Source organism: Haliaeetus leucocephalus, unplaced genomic scaffold (genome assembly GCF_000737465.1).
Source record: "Haliaeetus leucocephalus isolate CR32 unplaced genomic scaffold, Haliaeetus_leucocephalus-4.0 Scaffold0, whole genome shotgun sequence".
NCBI lineage: Eukaryota > Metazoa > Chordata > Aves > Accipitriformes > Accipitridae > Haliaeetus > Haliaeetus leucocephalus.
In genome coordinates this window covers 20,528,108-20,541,879 of record NW_010972436.1, presented here as the reverse complement: position 1 = coordinate 20,541,879, position 13,772 = coordinate 20,528,108, and the positions used below count along the sequence as shown (strand labels likewise).

Genomic DNA, 13,772 nt, shown 5'->3' with positions numbered 1-13,772 from the left:
TCTTTTCCTTGTGCACAATACTAATAGCCACCTCATAAGTCTTAATGCACAGCAGTTAACCAACTCAATCAGGCAAAACTGTTGTAGCAGTTGCTACTATTAAAGTGAGTTTGTCCTATTACCTGTACAAGGGTTGTTTGTTGGGTTATTTTTGGGTTTGTTTTGTTGTTTTTTGTTGGTTTTTTTTTAATTGCCCCTGCAATTCATATTAACAACCTAAATGTGTTCTACTTCAATCTGAGCTTTAATCTCCTTTGTGATCTGAAATTGCAAAATTACTTCACTGGGCAGCAGCTGATCTATTTCTTTAATCAATCATTTAAAGATTTGTTGCCTTTAAGAACTCACTGTCTTAAAATCAGGGGCAGAAAAGCTACCTTAAGTGAAAGGAAAAAGTGAAAGCGAACGTAGCGATCATAGCCCTTAAAAATTTACATCTAAATAAGCATATTACATCCAAATCAGCAGAATCAGAGGGGGAAAGAATGTATCACTCAAATCAGGGAAGACAGACTTTTTAAGAAACACTAATAAAAAGAAACTGGGAGAGTTATTTCTTTTGTGTAGTCAGACATTTTAAATAAAAAAAACAAAGCATAGCCAAGTGTCTGAGCCTCACATTTGGGTGCCTGCAACTGCCCTGCATGTATCCCAGAAGTATTATGGTGCCATAGGTCTAAAAGTGGCAACTGAGCTCATTCTCTGTGCTGGCAATACACAGCAGTGATACCTGAAATACAGATGCTGAAAATTAGAATTCATAACTAGATCTCTGAATTCAAATATCTAACATGAATGAGTTCACCAACTTTCCAGAGGATGCTTCAGAGAAGAAAAGGCTTTGATAAAAAATTTAATTATTTAAATAAATAATTCTATTAATAAAGAATTTTATTAAGATTTAATAAAAAATATGGTTGTATATTTTTGAATCAGGAAGAAAAAAGAAACTGAGATGACCCTTGGGTTTTCAGAGTACTCTGACACAGCTTGTCCTGTCAGTATTGGAAAACACAATGCCAGTGCTGAAAGAGTCCTTCTCTAAGTTTCCAGTTCCTCTGAAAACTAGACCAAGGCTACGGATTAGAGACATCTAATTTTAGGCATCCGCTTTTGAAAATCAGGTATCACATATACAAGGTCAGTAAAATTCTTCAAAAATCTGTCAGACCCAAATAACACTGTCCCTGTGTAAGATAAAGATATAGTTAAGCTCACCTTTGGTTTAATTTTAATTAAGAGAAGAATAAAAATTACTGCAATCTTGTTTGTATCTTCAAATAAAATAGATGACCTTTATTCTATCTGTGATAGCAAGGTTACAATGAAAATGTAGGTCTGTACTTATAAGGTCCCACTGAGATAACTGAGGTATTCTGAGGGCACAGCAGATGAAAGCTGTCCAGTAACACGAACTGTCAAATGTTGTATTTCTAGTTTTAGATGACAGCTACTTTGCAACTCAGCAATAAGGTGTAACTATATATCTTGGTGTAATTGCCCCTCTACTTCTCTCAGAATTGAGAACAACAAATATTTACAAAGTTGTTTATTACTGAAAAAGCACATAATCTTAAAATGATCAGCAAGAAAAAAGTAAATTCTAATCAGTGAAAGCTTTAACATCTTAACAGAAGAGAGTTCACAAATTAAAAGTCCTTCATAGTGACCAAAACAACTCAATAAGCAAACTCAGAAATATTACTTCAGTCTCAGTTTATACTTAGTGAAACCTATGATCCTGAAGTGTTTCTAACCATGCATTCTGAATAGCTTTCCAAAGGGAGTAGCAAAAGCCAGCATCCTAACTATTTTTAGAGTGGAACTCAGTTAAGTTGGGGAAAAGGAATGTGTTGCCCATGATAGCGAAGAATAGATTCCACTGTCCTGTCACACTGCAGTCCTGGGTTCTTACTCCTCATGCTGCTCTTTGTTTGAGGATATTTTTGTACTGAAAAAAAAATACAGCCCTTGTTTGTACTTGTTCTAGCTTTGGTTCATGCTTCTCAATTAGGAATGACTGGGCTTGTATGCAGTACTCTAGGTACTAAGAGCATTAAGCCTTTCTTTCTGTACTGAAAATACTTCAACATCTTCACCTGAGAATCACACTAGTAACTTAGCATTATCCTCCAACTGCTGAATCCATCCACACCGTCCTCCTCAATTGCTTCCAGCAGAGCGGCTCTCAAATTACAGTAGAAACTTGTTTTCAGGGTTCAAGTTCATCACCATGTCTTTTTTTTTTCCTTTTAAAACCACACCTTAATTTCATACTACAGCTATTATTTTGGGATAATTGAGTCCTTTCTGCACCAAGTTCTAACCCTCCTTTGTATTGACTACATCTCCTAAAGAATTGGTTTTGTGCTAACAACATAACGTTTTACTTCATTTTCATCTAAGTTGAGCAAGACTACTCTTAATACTGATAGCTGAGGAAACTGAGTAGCAGTTTCCCCCCCCCCCAAATGCAACACCTACTGTCATGTACATTACAGCCATTCTTATTCACTTCACGCTACTAAGACACACTGACCCTAGTTTAAGAAATACCTTCCAATGCATTTACTGAATACAGCCCTTGGCAAATGCAAAAGGAACACTCTACCAATAGTCATGTGGCTTCAGAAAATACAGTTCTTGACAACTCCTAATTTGACTTTCTTAAAAAAAAAAAAAAAAAACAAAAACCAAAAACACAACTTAGAAGAGGGCAAATTCACATATACATATGTTCATAGTACCCTAAATCATCTGTCAACTTTCATTTCTAATCACTTATTAAAAAGCATAGGAGTCTGAAAATTTTCTATGGTTATAGCCAAACAGTCAAGCAAAGCAATTCTTAATAATTCGTAATGTCTTTTTTTGTGTTCCCCCCTCCACACCACTCAGTAACTGAAAACGCATGGATTCTATGCTACATCTAGGGGCTCCCTTTTAATAGGTGGCACATTAAGAAGTCTTCAAATCTCAAGCATATAATTCATTCACATCGCTTTGCATGGACTAAATACAACCTCTGGTAGGACAAGCAAAAGAAGCCTGTCTTCCCCTGGAGTTCTTAATCTTCATTTGTGAAAGGAAGTGCTTTATGTTCCTGCTTAGATTACACACTAGACATGCCAAGAGAGGCTACTTCTGGAGATGCACTGCACTACATTCTTAGGTATCTTGTACCCAGCTCTTCCATAGAGTCATACTTTTGGATCTGTCATCCAAGTATGCTCCAAGTCATACTTCTGGATCTGTACCAGACAGTTCCCAGCTCCTGCAGAAACAGAGCTGGAGATAAACTGCACACATCTCAGTTCATAACTATGTGCATCTAAGGGGCTGGCACTGAAGAGTCTAGCATTAAACACAAGCAATAAAGGTCTGAACTAATGCAAATTACATTGTACTTATCCCACTGACAGTTACTAAAGATCAGCTGACACTGACTTCTCTGTGCGGATGGTCCTTAAAACTTTGGCATTGAAATTCATGCCTCAGATTGGCAAAGCATCATCTTCAGTTGCAAGTACTAGAGCTACACTTTCATGCTAAGAAAGAACATGCTCAAAATGCACAAGGTACAACCACCTGCCACAATTGTAACTCATGTGTGTGTGCATGTGCATTAAAAGCTGCATTTTTGTGTACAGAAAGATGGACAGCTTCTGTTTACATAGCGTGGTATTCTTTCAACTGTTGTGCAGGAAATACAGCTATAGTTTATACTAGGAAAAAAGCATATAGTTGTGTTGTCCAGTAATTGTTCAATACCTGACAATCAGTGTGCCCTGGCAGTAAACACTCTAAAGAGCATCCTGGGCTATATTACCAGAAGCAAAGCCAATAATCATGGGAAGTAATTATCCTTCTCCAGTCAGCATTCATCAGGAAACATGTAGTTGGTGCATCCAGTTTTGAGCCTCCAATATAGGAAAGACATCGGTAATCGCAGCAAGTAAGGCCACCAAGATGGTCAACAGGGTGGAACACTTGCCTGGTGCAGACAGGCTGAAGGTCCTCAGCTTGTTCAGCCTGAGGACAACAAGGCTTCAGGAGGACCTGATAGCAGTTTGCCAGTGCCTATGAGGAGGTCATTAGAAAGGCAGAGCTGGGCTCCTGACAGTGGTGCACAGTGGGAGGATGAGACTGGAGGCAAGGAGAAATCCCCTCCATGAGGAGAGCCAAGCAGTGGAACCAGTTGCCCAGCAAGGTTGTATGTACAGTCTCCATCCCTGGAGGTTTCGAAGCCCAAAGTAACCTAGTCTGACATCATAGCTGACCCTCCTTTAAGCAGGAGGCTGGGGACCAGTTAGCCTTCTTTTCTACCATCCTGAATAAATTAGCACCATTAGAAACTTTGTCATGTCACAAGTTACACCCTTCTCCAGGTCACTTAGGAATACATTTGAAAACATTAGTGTAAGCACAGGCCCCTGTAGGGCTGTATCAGGGATGTCCTCCCACTGTGAAAAAGCTGGACATCTTGCAGAACAACAACTTTTAGCAGTAAGGAACCACCACAGAACTCCTTTGCAAAAAGAAGTCTGAGACCTTAGAATTGTTCTTTGACTTAACACACTTCCAAGCATGAAACACAGGTTCAAGATTTCCACTTAAAAGCATCAAAGCAGACAAGTGATCATTTCCTCCCACTTGACTGCATACTATCTTTTAGAATAGGGAGACTAAAACAGACAAGAAGTAAACAGCATTTTACTATGCTATGTATGAAATGAAAGATGAAGAAGCCCCAAAAAACTAAGGAATAAGGGAAGGAAGGAAATAACTTCATTTTAAAGTGGCTACATCAGTATTAAAACAAAAAAAGTTACTGCTATTAAATCTACCAGCATTTCTATGCAAAAGATATGCAGAAAAAGAGCAGCTACAGACATAATGAGCAGTATCTCCCCTTCTTGCTGTTACTTTACAGAACGTGTCCTTTCCCCTAAATAGAAAAAACAGCATAGAGAAAAGAGGAGGCAGAGATCACTCTGGGAAACACCACCCTGTAGAATACGTATAAAAACATGTTTAAGAGTTGAAAACAGAACTGTCAGTGTTTTGCTTGACTGTGATTACTACCTACAGAAAAGTACTAGTGCTGCACTTCTGGGTTTTAATTTCTATAACAGAAAACAACTAAGCATAGCATTGTACACCTACCTCTTAGTGCTATCATGCTACTGAAGTATTTTAATGTGCATTAAAATGCCACACGGCAACTAAAAAGCTTCCTCCTACTGTCCCACTTGGCAACTACTTTTGTTTACTCCTGGAAAGGATGGCAGGAATAAACAGCAAGAAAATACAGGTGGAGACAAGCAGTTCTGCTCAGTCTACTTTTAATAACTCCATTAGGCCATTGACATCTAAAAGGCAAACAAGGTGTTCCACCTGTTTTGGATGTGTCAGCAGTAAGTTACCCATAGCAAACAATGCACACTGAATAAAATTTTAGCTATGGTCTCACTTTGACCTTGGCATTCATAATATCATCCATTTTGGGCATCTCATTTTTCTCAAAATGAGGTATTAACTATTTATTCTTAAAAACTCTGTGCTCTGTGGTTAGATTAAGTTCACTCTAATCCAGCCAGTCTTATACACTTAGCATGACACATTAAATTCAAGCTTATGAGAAAATGTCAAACGCATCTTATGACTACAGATTAATCGTACTCATTAACACAGCCCTCCACACCTATGATTTCTCCCACATGCATGGTCTCCTCTCGGGACTCCTCCCTGGCTTAAGACATGTGCAAGAAGTTGACCCACTTTCTTTTGTTGGTTCCTACATCATAAAGAAATCATAAGTGGTTCAGAGGCTGAACCTAGACTTGCTCATCTAGGAAAAAATTCCAGGATCTACCAAAGTACGAAACATCCAAAAACATATTGTGTGCTAGAAATACTGCTCAGCTGAAGATGAAAAACAGCCTCTACAGCCCTTTAGAAGGCAGCTTCCTCATGTCATTCACTTAAAACTACCTTCACATTAACTTCACCAGCAGCAGAGCCCCACTTCAAAATAATGAAGGAATTCAAATCAATATATGAATTTGTTAGCTTTTACATTCCCTTTTATATACTTAATGGGAATGTATTTATATTGCTGGGTAAAGGGAAAAAAAAAGTGATACCTCCATGACCCTTAGTAATAGGCCCAAGATACCTTTGTTCAGGGTACTGTATTCTATACCCAGTAATACACTCAAAACCCCTCAAAAAATGACTACAAGTCATTTTTCTTTGACCTGTATGGGCTACAGCAATGCCATTAAAATCAGATTCAAGAATATTTTTCACCATTAGTGCAAGATTTAAAAACGCCCTCTAGAATTAACACCAATAGCACCAACCTAGATCATGCTAACAATCTGCCACTGAATAAAGGTATTATTCAACATTTTACAGCCAGGCTATTAATAATCTGTTATATTAGAACTTCACAGAGTTATTCCATTAAAAATTCCTTTCTGAAAAATACCTCAAAAGTCTCATTAATACAAACTCAGTAAACAATTTAAGACAGCTTCTTTGGCTAATACTAATTTCCAGGGCAAGATGCTTAACTAAGACGACAGAGCTAATGAATTTTCTCCTCCTAAACCATAAAAATCCTCCTCCTTGTCTTCTCACACATACTTACTGTAGAATTTTTAAGTAGCACATCTTTTTTTTCACCCCCACTCCCAAAACACAAACATATTTAACTGCAATACTTGGATGCTTTCATAATTCTCACCTATTATGCAGACTCTCTACTGGACATAAGTTATCACAGTCTTAAACTCAGCAAATATTTTAGACATGTTGCTATTGTCACATTCAACGCAAACTCATCAGCATCAATTCTTACCATCAGCTAAATATGTTAAAAATAGAAAGTATAGTTAGGTAATGGAAAAAAATGGGATACTCAAGGCATAAACAGGCACCTAAAATCAACAGTAAAACTGTGAAGCACCACATTTTGCTGCCAATTGTGAAGCCTAACACTGGAAACCACACCACTGTAAGCCAAGAAGGTAAGGTGGGGGGGGTAATCACACACATATACTGCTTCTAGCCTCTGTATGTTAAACTCAGCCACACACAGACTGCAATGCCATCTATACTGTGCCGTGTAGAGCACACATGATATGGAAAGAGGAACTGAAACAAAGTTCTGTAGAGTATTTTCCAGTTAATCAAAATTTTAAAAGCCAAGTTATTATCAAAGTGCTCAAATATTCAAACAGTACAAAGCACTGGGCTCTTTCTTGGAACCATGTTGATGGTAGTTAGAAACAACTTTTAATATATGCAGTTAATCAAGAAACTAGAAACCTCTGTGTGGGAAGCAGCTCAGCAACACTACAATACATATTCAACAGCAAGCTGATGAAACGTCAACATGAGTTTTGTCACCATCTTCATGAGAGTAAATTGAGCCTCAAAGAGCAACAGATGAAAGCTGCTGAAAGTATGAAGCAGTTTCACTTGTCACATGAATGACCAATAAGGGGCTTACAGCAGTAACTTATTCCAGGTCATCTCTACCTAGCTGTATACTTACCCTTTCAAGTGATGCAACAACCCAGGCTGTTAATTATTATATGCATAAAAACTTAAACTACAATCATGACTTTCAAAGTCTCTCCTGTTCTTGCATCATAAGTTATGTAAGTTCTTGCACGTTCAATGTTACCAAGAAGTCAGTGTCCCTAGTCATTTGACAGTACGTGTTTACAGGAAAGCTTCAGCGGTTTTCAAGGTAAGGGGGAGGGCATGAAAAGAGTAGAGAGTATCCCAGAAGTTAAGACTTCCTCAACAAGAGTTATCACTACTCTCCTAAATAAGGATAAATACCAAATTAAATAGGGGAAGGTGAAAGACAGTAAAGGAGAAAGCACTGCAGTTTAAAAAAAACCAACAACAACAAAATCACTTACTTAACCTTCAAATAAAAGCAGTAAGCTTATACTGAATGAAATGTTTTCTTTGGATAGTCTTCCTTAACCCAAATTTCCATCTGTGTCACCAGAACTGAAGTCTCACTTTCTTATAACTTCACTGGCAACATGCTTCAGATTCTCTCTTTGCTCTGACATTAACACCATCCCCTCTGCTGCTCTGCTCTCCACTTCACCCACCCCTCAACATATCTGAAAACACTTCTTTCTGGAGGGTCTTATGCTTATAAACTCAATCACAACCAGCAACCCTACATCACAGCAAAGATTGAGACATTCATTACAACCCCACGATCTCCCTGTTATATCCTGACACCTTATCCAGTCCCTCTACTACATGACCAGCTATCCAAACAAAACCCAAGATGGATGTGCTTGTCTGTGGTCTTGTAATCAACAGCTGGTTTTGTTTGCTGTCAGTTCTTTCACTTTTCATTAGACTTTCTCAAATCTAATTTACACCTTAATCTAACTTTTCTTAAACAGGTGTCTGTACCTTCCATGAAGTGTGTCGCCCTTCTGGTCAACTGCTACCACAAAGAAACACACCGGTATTCAAAAGGAATTATTTTGAACTGTATCTAATAGCAACCTTTTACACTTCAGCCTTTCATGCTTATTTTATGTAAACAGAGAGAGTGGAACTCTCCAAAAGCTGTTCCTGTTTTGGGAATAAGCATCTCTCTATTCACTTGTCTATGCCAAGTGTTTAGAGATGCCTATTCATTCCAGATGGATCCACCAGTGCTGATCCTCAGGACCAGCAGCCAGAAGATGATTCATCACTTCTTAAAGTTCTGTAGAGCACCCATGTTTACAAGTAAAGGTGTATTTTTAAGGTGACAGGAAGATGCCAACATTTTGTATATGTAATTATGGTAAATGTGCACCAAGCTTTCAGCCTTATATCTCATGCCACTACCACAAATACTCCTTTATTCAGTTAAAATTCTTTTCCAAAACATTAAAAAAAAATAAAAAGCAGCAATACTGAGAAGCCTAGACAAAGCTATTTTTGACATACAAGAAGCCATTTAAGGTATAAATTACTCCTCAAGTTTTCAGAATATGGATAAAAAAATTGAAAGTCACCAATTTTACTCAATAAAAGATGAACTTGCATAAACATTCAAACAAAAACATTTCAGTATTTGTAGTAAGTTTGTTCTTAAAAATCACCCATGCTTCTATTCAGCATTTTCTTCCTGGCCCACTATCAGAATATCATCACTTCTGGCATAAAACAGGGTCTGTGAAGATTACAATTTTTGTCTGGGGCATAAATTTAAGGAAGAAAAACTTGTGACAGGAACAAGAGCACACTACCAACAGGAGTACAGTGCTCAAATCGGCTTTCTCATTTTACAGCTCTATAGGGGACAAATGCCAGCAGTAACCACAGTGCACTAGTTCATATAGAAGAATCCTGAACACCCCTCTGCCTGAAAAGAGGACAAGAGGACAAAAGGTAAAAAAAGAAACCAGAGAAGAAAACAAAGCCAGTGGTATTAGTGTGAAGTTGCAAACAAAAATCAAAGACATGGCACAGCTGCAACTACCTAAAAAGACCTTTCTAAACTGCTGGAAATTATTTTTAGATTCAGATTTACACACACACACACACATACACTCTAAGTAACCATCATATCACCTGTAACAAAAAAACCCACACCTCCACACCTTAATATTTAAAAGTGGTATGAAAGCCTTATTGTAGAGGGAATAGTATTAAGAAGTAGAAAAACTAAGTTTCTCCGAATATCTAGCATCTGAAGCCTACACCTCTGAAAACATTTAGTCCTTCAAATGGAAGCATCTGACATCAATCATAAACCTACATATTACACCAGTTTCAGTGTCTGCCTGGACTTGCATGAAGCAATTAGAGTTATAATAGCACTTTTGTATTTGAACTTATTCTACCAGAACTGATTTTTTTCATAAGCATATTAAATATAATTAAGTCATTTCCAAATATACTAAGTTTGTTCTTAAGCTTTCTAAGCAATAATTCTATGGTCACCAAATTGTTTTCTTCCGCAGCTTTCCCCACACTACAAATGCAAGCACAGTGTATTTATTTTGCCAAGGAAACGTCATAACCTAGTGTATGTGTGTATTTGTACAAACTCAAAATAATACATTTTGTAAATGGAAAAATAATATCAAAGTAGATCTAAATTTTAAAAATACAAACTAATATTGCAGAATAGAAGACTCAAACTGGAAAAAAGGAGTGTAAGAATATTCTAAGAAGTAAACCCAGGGGAACACAGAGACTGAACCATTGCACTTGCTTCAATTGTGTTTGAAATAGCTCACAACAATACTAGCGGAAAACCCAACACTTTATAATTATGTTGTATAAACAGACATAATAACAGGACACAAGGGAAAAGCAGTTCCCTAAAAGCTTAAATATCCTCCATGGACATGCAAGATTTCAGCAAACTATAAATTAATCTAAAGAATAGAGAAAGGCAAGCTAATTAAGTGTACAGAAATAACAGATAGTATCAGACCAGCACAGAACACTGTCTGGCCTTTACAACTCTTTCATACAAATGCTGATCAAGTACAGAACACAGATGCTCTTCTATATTTTGTAACCAACTACAGCTGCTTTTCAGAGAGATGCCCCTTTCAGTTAGAACCGAGTATGACTCTGGCTTTATTGAAGTCAAGGCTCTCATTGACTTAGAGCAAACTCATGGCTGTGCCATGTCTCTTATACTGGGTCATCAGTCCCCAATCCCCATGCTTACTTTACTGAATCTGAATTTTAAAGTTTGTACAAGTCTGAAAGAGTCTGGGTGTTTTCAATAACTGTTCCAAACAACAGATCCTCAACACAGCAGATTCACATGTGAAGAGCCACGCCAAAACTAGACTAGGGAGTTAACCTCCTATTAGTAAAAGATCATCCTCATGAAGCAACAAAATACAAGGCAGATTATTTTCTTGAAAAAAAACAGGTGCCATACAAACACTCCAAACGAGGTCAAGAGTGAAAGGGCCTGAGTTAAATTAAGCATTAAATCAGAGACAGTCACCTCAAAAGCAGATGAAGGATTTATTTTAAAAAATAATCTTTTACTACCCTTGCTCAATCTATAAACATGTCAGAAACATTTGTCTTTTCAAGGCAGAATTAGCAGAAGTTGGCACCTACAGAAAGAGACAGGCACCACCAGCAGAACAACAACAAGCCTTTAATTTTTGTTACATAACACAACTTTATGGAAAACTTTGTAGCTTGCCAGTTCAGAGAATAAATGAAACACAAATGAAGCATTACACTGAAGTTAAGCTTAGTGTGCCCTTAGGACTCTACCAGAAAGCACAATCTAGAAATTCTCTATCTATTCAAAGAAAATGGAAAAAAATTGAAAAGGATTTTCTTTTCAACTACATCAACTTACTTTGATTTCTCTTCTCTCCTCTCATGAATGTATCATTTTAGCTTCCAGTAAAGATTGTGCCACACAAGTAGATCTCCAAAGACAATACTACCAGATTCCATAAATTTGACTTAGTTCTTACAGGCATATAGAGGTCTCCTCCACTGTAATATTATGCAACAAACATCAAATCGTTCTGTTAACTGCTCCACTACCCCCAGCCCACCTGCAGCTGGAATGAAAGTCTCATGCATGTGTCAAAAAGTGGAGTATGTTCCCTCCTCCAGCTGAGGGGCTGATGATTATACCCACTACCCACACAACAACTATCTGCATATTTAAGAAATTGTATTCACCATGTAACTTCATGACCAGCAAGGGCAGGAATGATTAGGAGGGGATGTTAACATAAAAGGTACATGTAAGCGACATACTCTGTATACTTTGTTACGCTTAAACTAACCACAAGCATAAACATACTTGCAATATGCTGCTACAGCTATGCAAGAGCCACAAGAAAGTTGTATACTCAGCTGTGGATGGCAGCAGTTTATGCACTCAAGAAGCCCTGTGGTCTTAAAACATAAATTAAAGACAAGATCACAACTGTACCAATGCATGATTTAAAAGGCAAAATTGTTATTATTATCCCTACTGATTAAACCACAACATAGACGGCCTGTCATCAATATTGAATATGCAAGTACAGTTTCAAGAGCAAGAATATTCCGCCTCCACTGTCCAAATAAAGCAACACTGCACCTCTAAAATACGAGTTATTGTCTTATGTGATTTCTTATGTGACTACACCAATAGAAGAGTTACCAATTGCTCTAGAGGGGCTGAAAAAGCTTTAGAGAGGTAGCTGCAGTATAGATGAGTTAGTTCTTTAAGATTTAATAGACCTTCACTATTTGCAACAGTTCCTGGAGAGGCTGCACACAGCCATTCCTTCGGACTCAAAATTTGTGCATCCTACTAAGTTCAAAAGCACAATATGTAGCACACGATGTATCAGAACAAGACTCTGGTGGATATAAGTAGAAGATGATTAGCAAATACAAATGGAAAAAGGGTCACTGAGGAAAAGATGGATGCTAGCATCCAGGAGAGATGCATGGTTTGTGCATACACTTGTGTTTTCGTAGCACAAAGGAGATTAAGGTAATGTTTAAAGACCTCTTTACAAAAACATAGTTTTCTTTTCATGCCCCTCCACTGGTCATGGCTCTCATGACATACACAACATCCACTCACAGAAAAGAGACGGTCCAGAAAATCTTCTCAAGTAACAGTTCTCTTCATACAGACTTGTTCTGCACTCTTCAGAAAAAAATATCCCAGAAATATAACACTTCACCAGAAAAAAGAAGGTCTTAACATATGGATTCATAAAAAAATAGAAAAGAAATTAACACACTAGGGATCCAAGCAAGTCTCTGTTATCAAATAACCTAACCATAGGCCTACATAAATCAGTTAACAGTGGTATTTAATACTGTCTCCCAACACAGCTGAAAAATATTTAAAGCTAAATTATGAAATCATATTTTAACTCAAGAAATCCATTCTTACACAGCAGTAACCAAAAAGAGAATGCAATTGCCGAGCTGAGATCGGATAGCATGTACACAGAAGACAACACTGTGTGTCTCCTATGCGCAGCATGTATTTCCTTCCTTGAACTGAAGCAGAAGAGAAACAAGCCCCATCAAAACAACTCTATCAGCTTTGAATAGTCCTGAAAACAATTATGAGGCAGTCAGAGAGGAAACCACGACAGCTCTCTCCATCTGCACATAAGGTATAGTGTTGCACTTGGCTACAGAAGGTTGAGGAAGATGGGACAGCACAGGCACTGCTTATGTGCTCTGTACGGCTCCACTGGGAGAGCATGGGGCACGCAGCAGCACTTCACGACATGAGGGGCTGGGGAAAACACGAAGGTTACACACATCCGTTGCAAACAGAGCAGCAAAAGACAGGAGGATCTTAGTATCAGAAGCGATAAGGCGAAATCCCACCCATGCCTTACAGTAAGAAGGCTGCACTTGAGGGCTGAGGTGTTGAACACGTCGTAACGCAGCGGACAGGAGCGCATTCAGAAGCACACCTCTGTCCTGCGCACAGTACTTCCCCTTTTCGCTGAAGGCACAGGGAGAGGGAAGCCCTCAACCGGGTAAGAGCTGGGATCCTCACCAGCCGGCCCTCATGCCCCCTCGCACCCAGCCCGGAGGGAGGAGGGATGCACGCACGGCTATGCCCACCCGGGACACGCCACCCGAGTCACCCTGGACACGGGGGGAGAGGGGGGGCTGGGGCGAGGGGCAAAGCAGCGAAGGGCAGGCAACGGCCGAGGGAAGGAGCGGGACAACCCCGCGGCTGCCCGGCGACGGGGGCCTTGGGGGGG

The 13,772-nt window shown here is 38.7% G+C and overlaps 1 protein-coding gene across 1 annotated transcript in view; it reads right to left on the bottom strand.

Annotated features, from left to right (window-relative positions):
• The window catches only part of LMBR1 (limb development membrane protein 1), a 72,062-nt gene that overhangs the window by 57,995 nt on the left and 295 nt on the right, over positions 1–13,772 (bottom strand). The gene's annotated exons all lie outside the window — the stretch shown is intronic.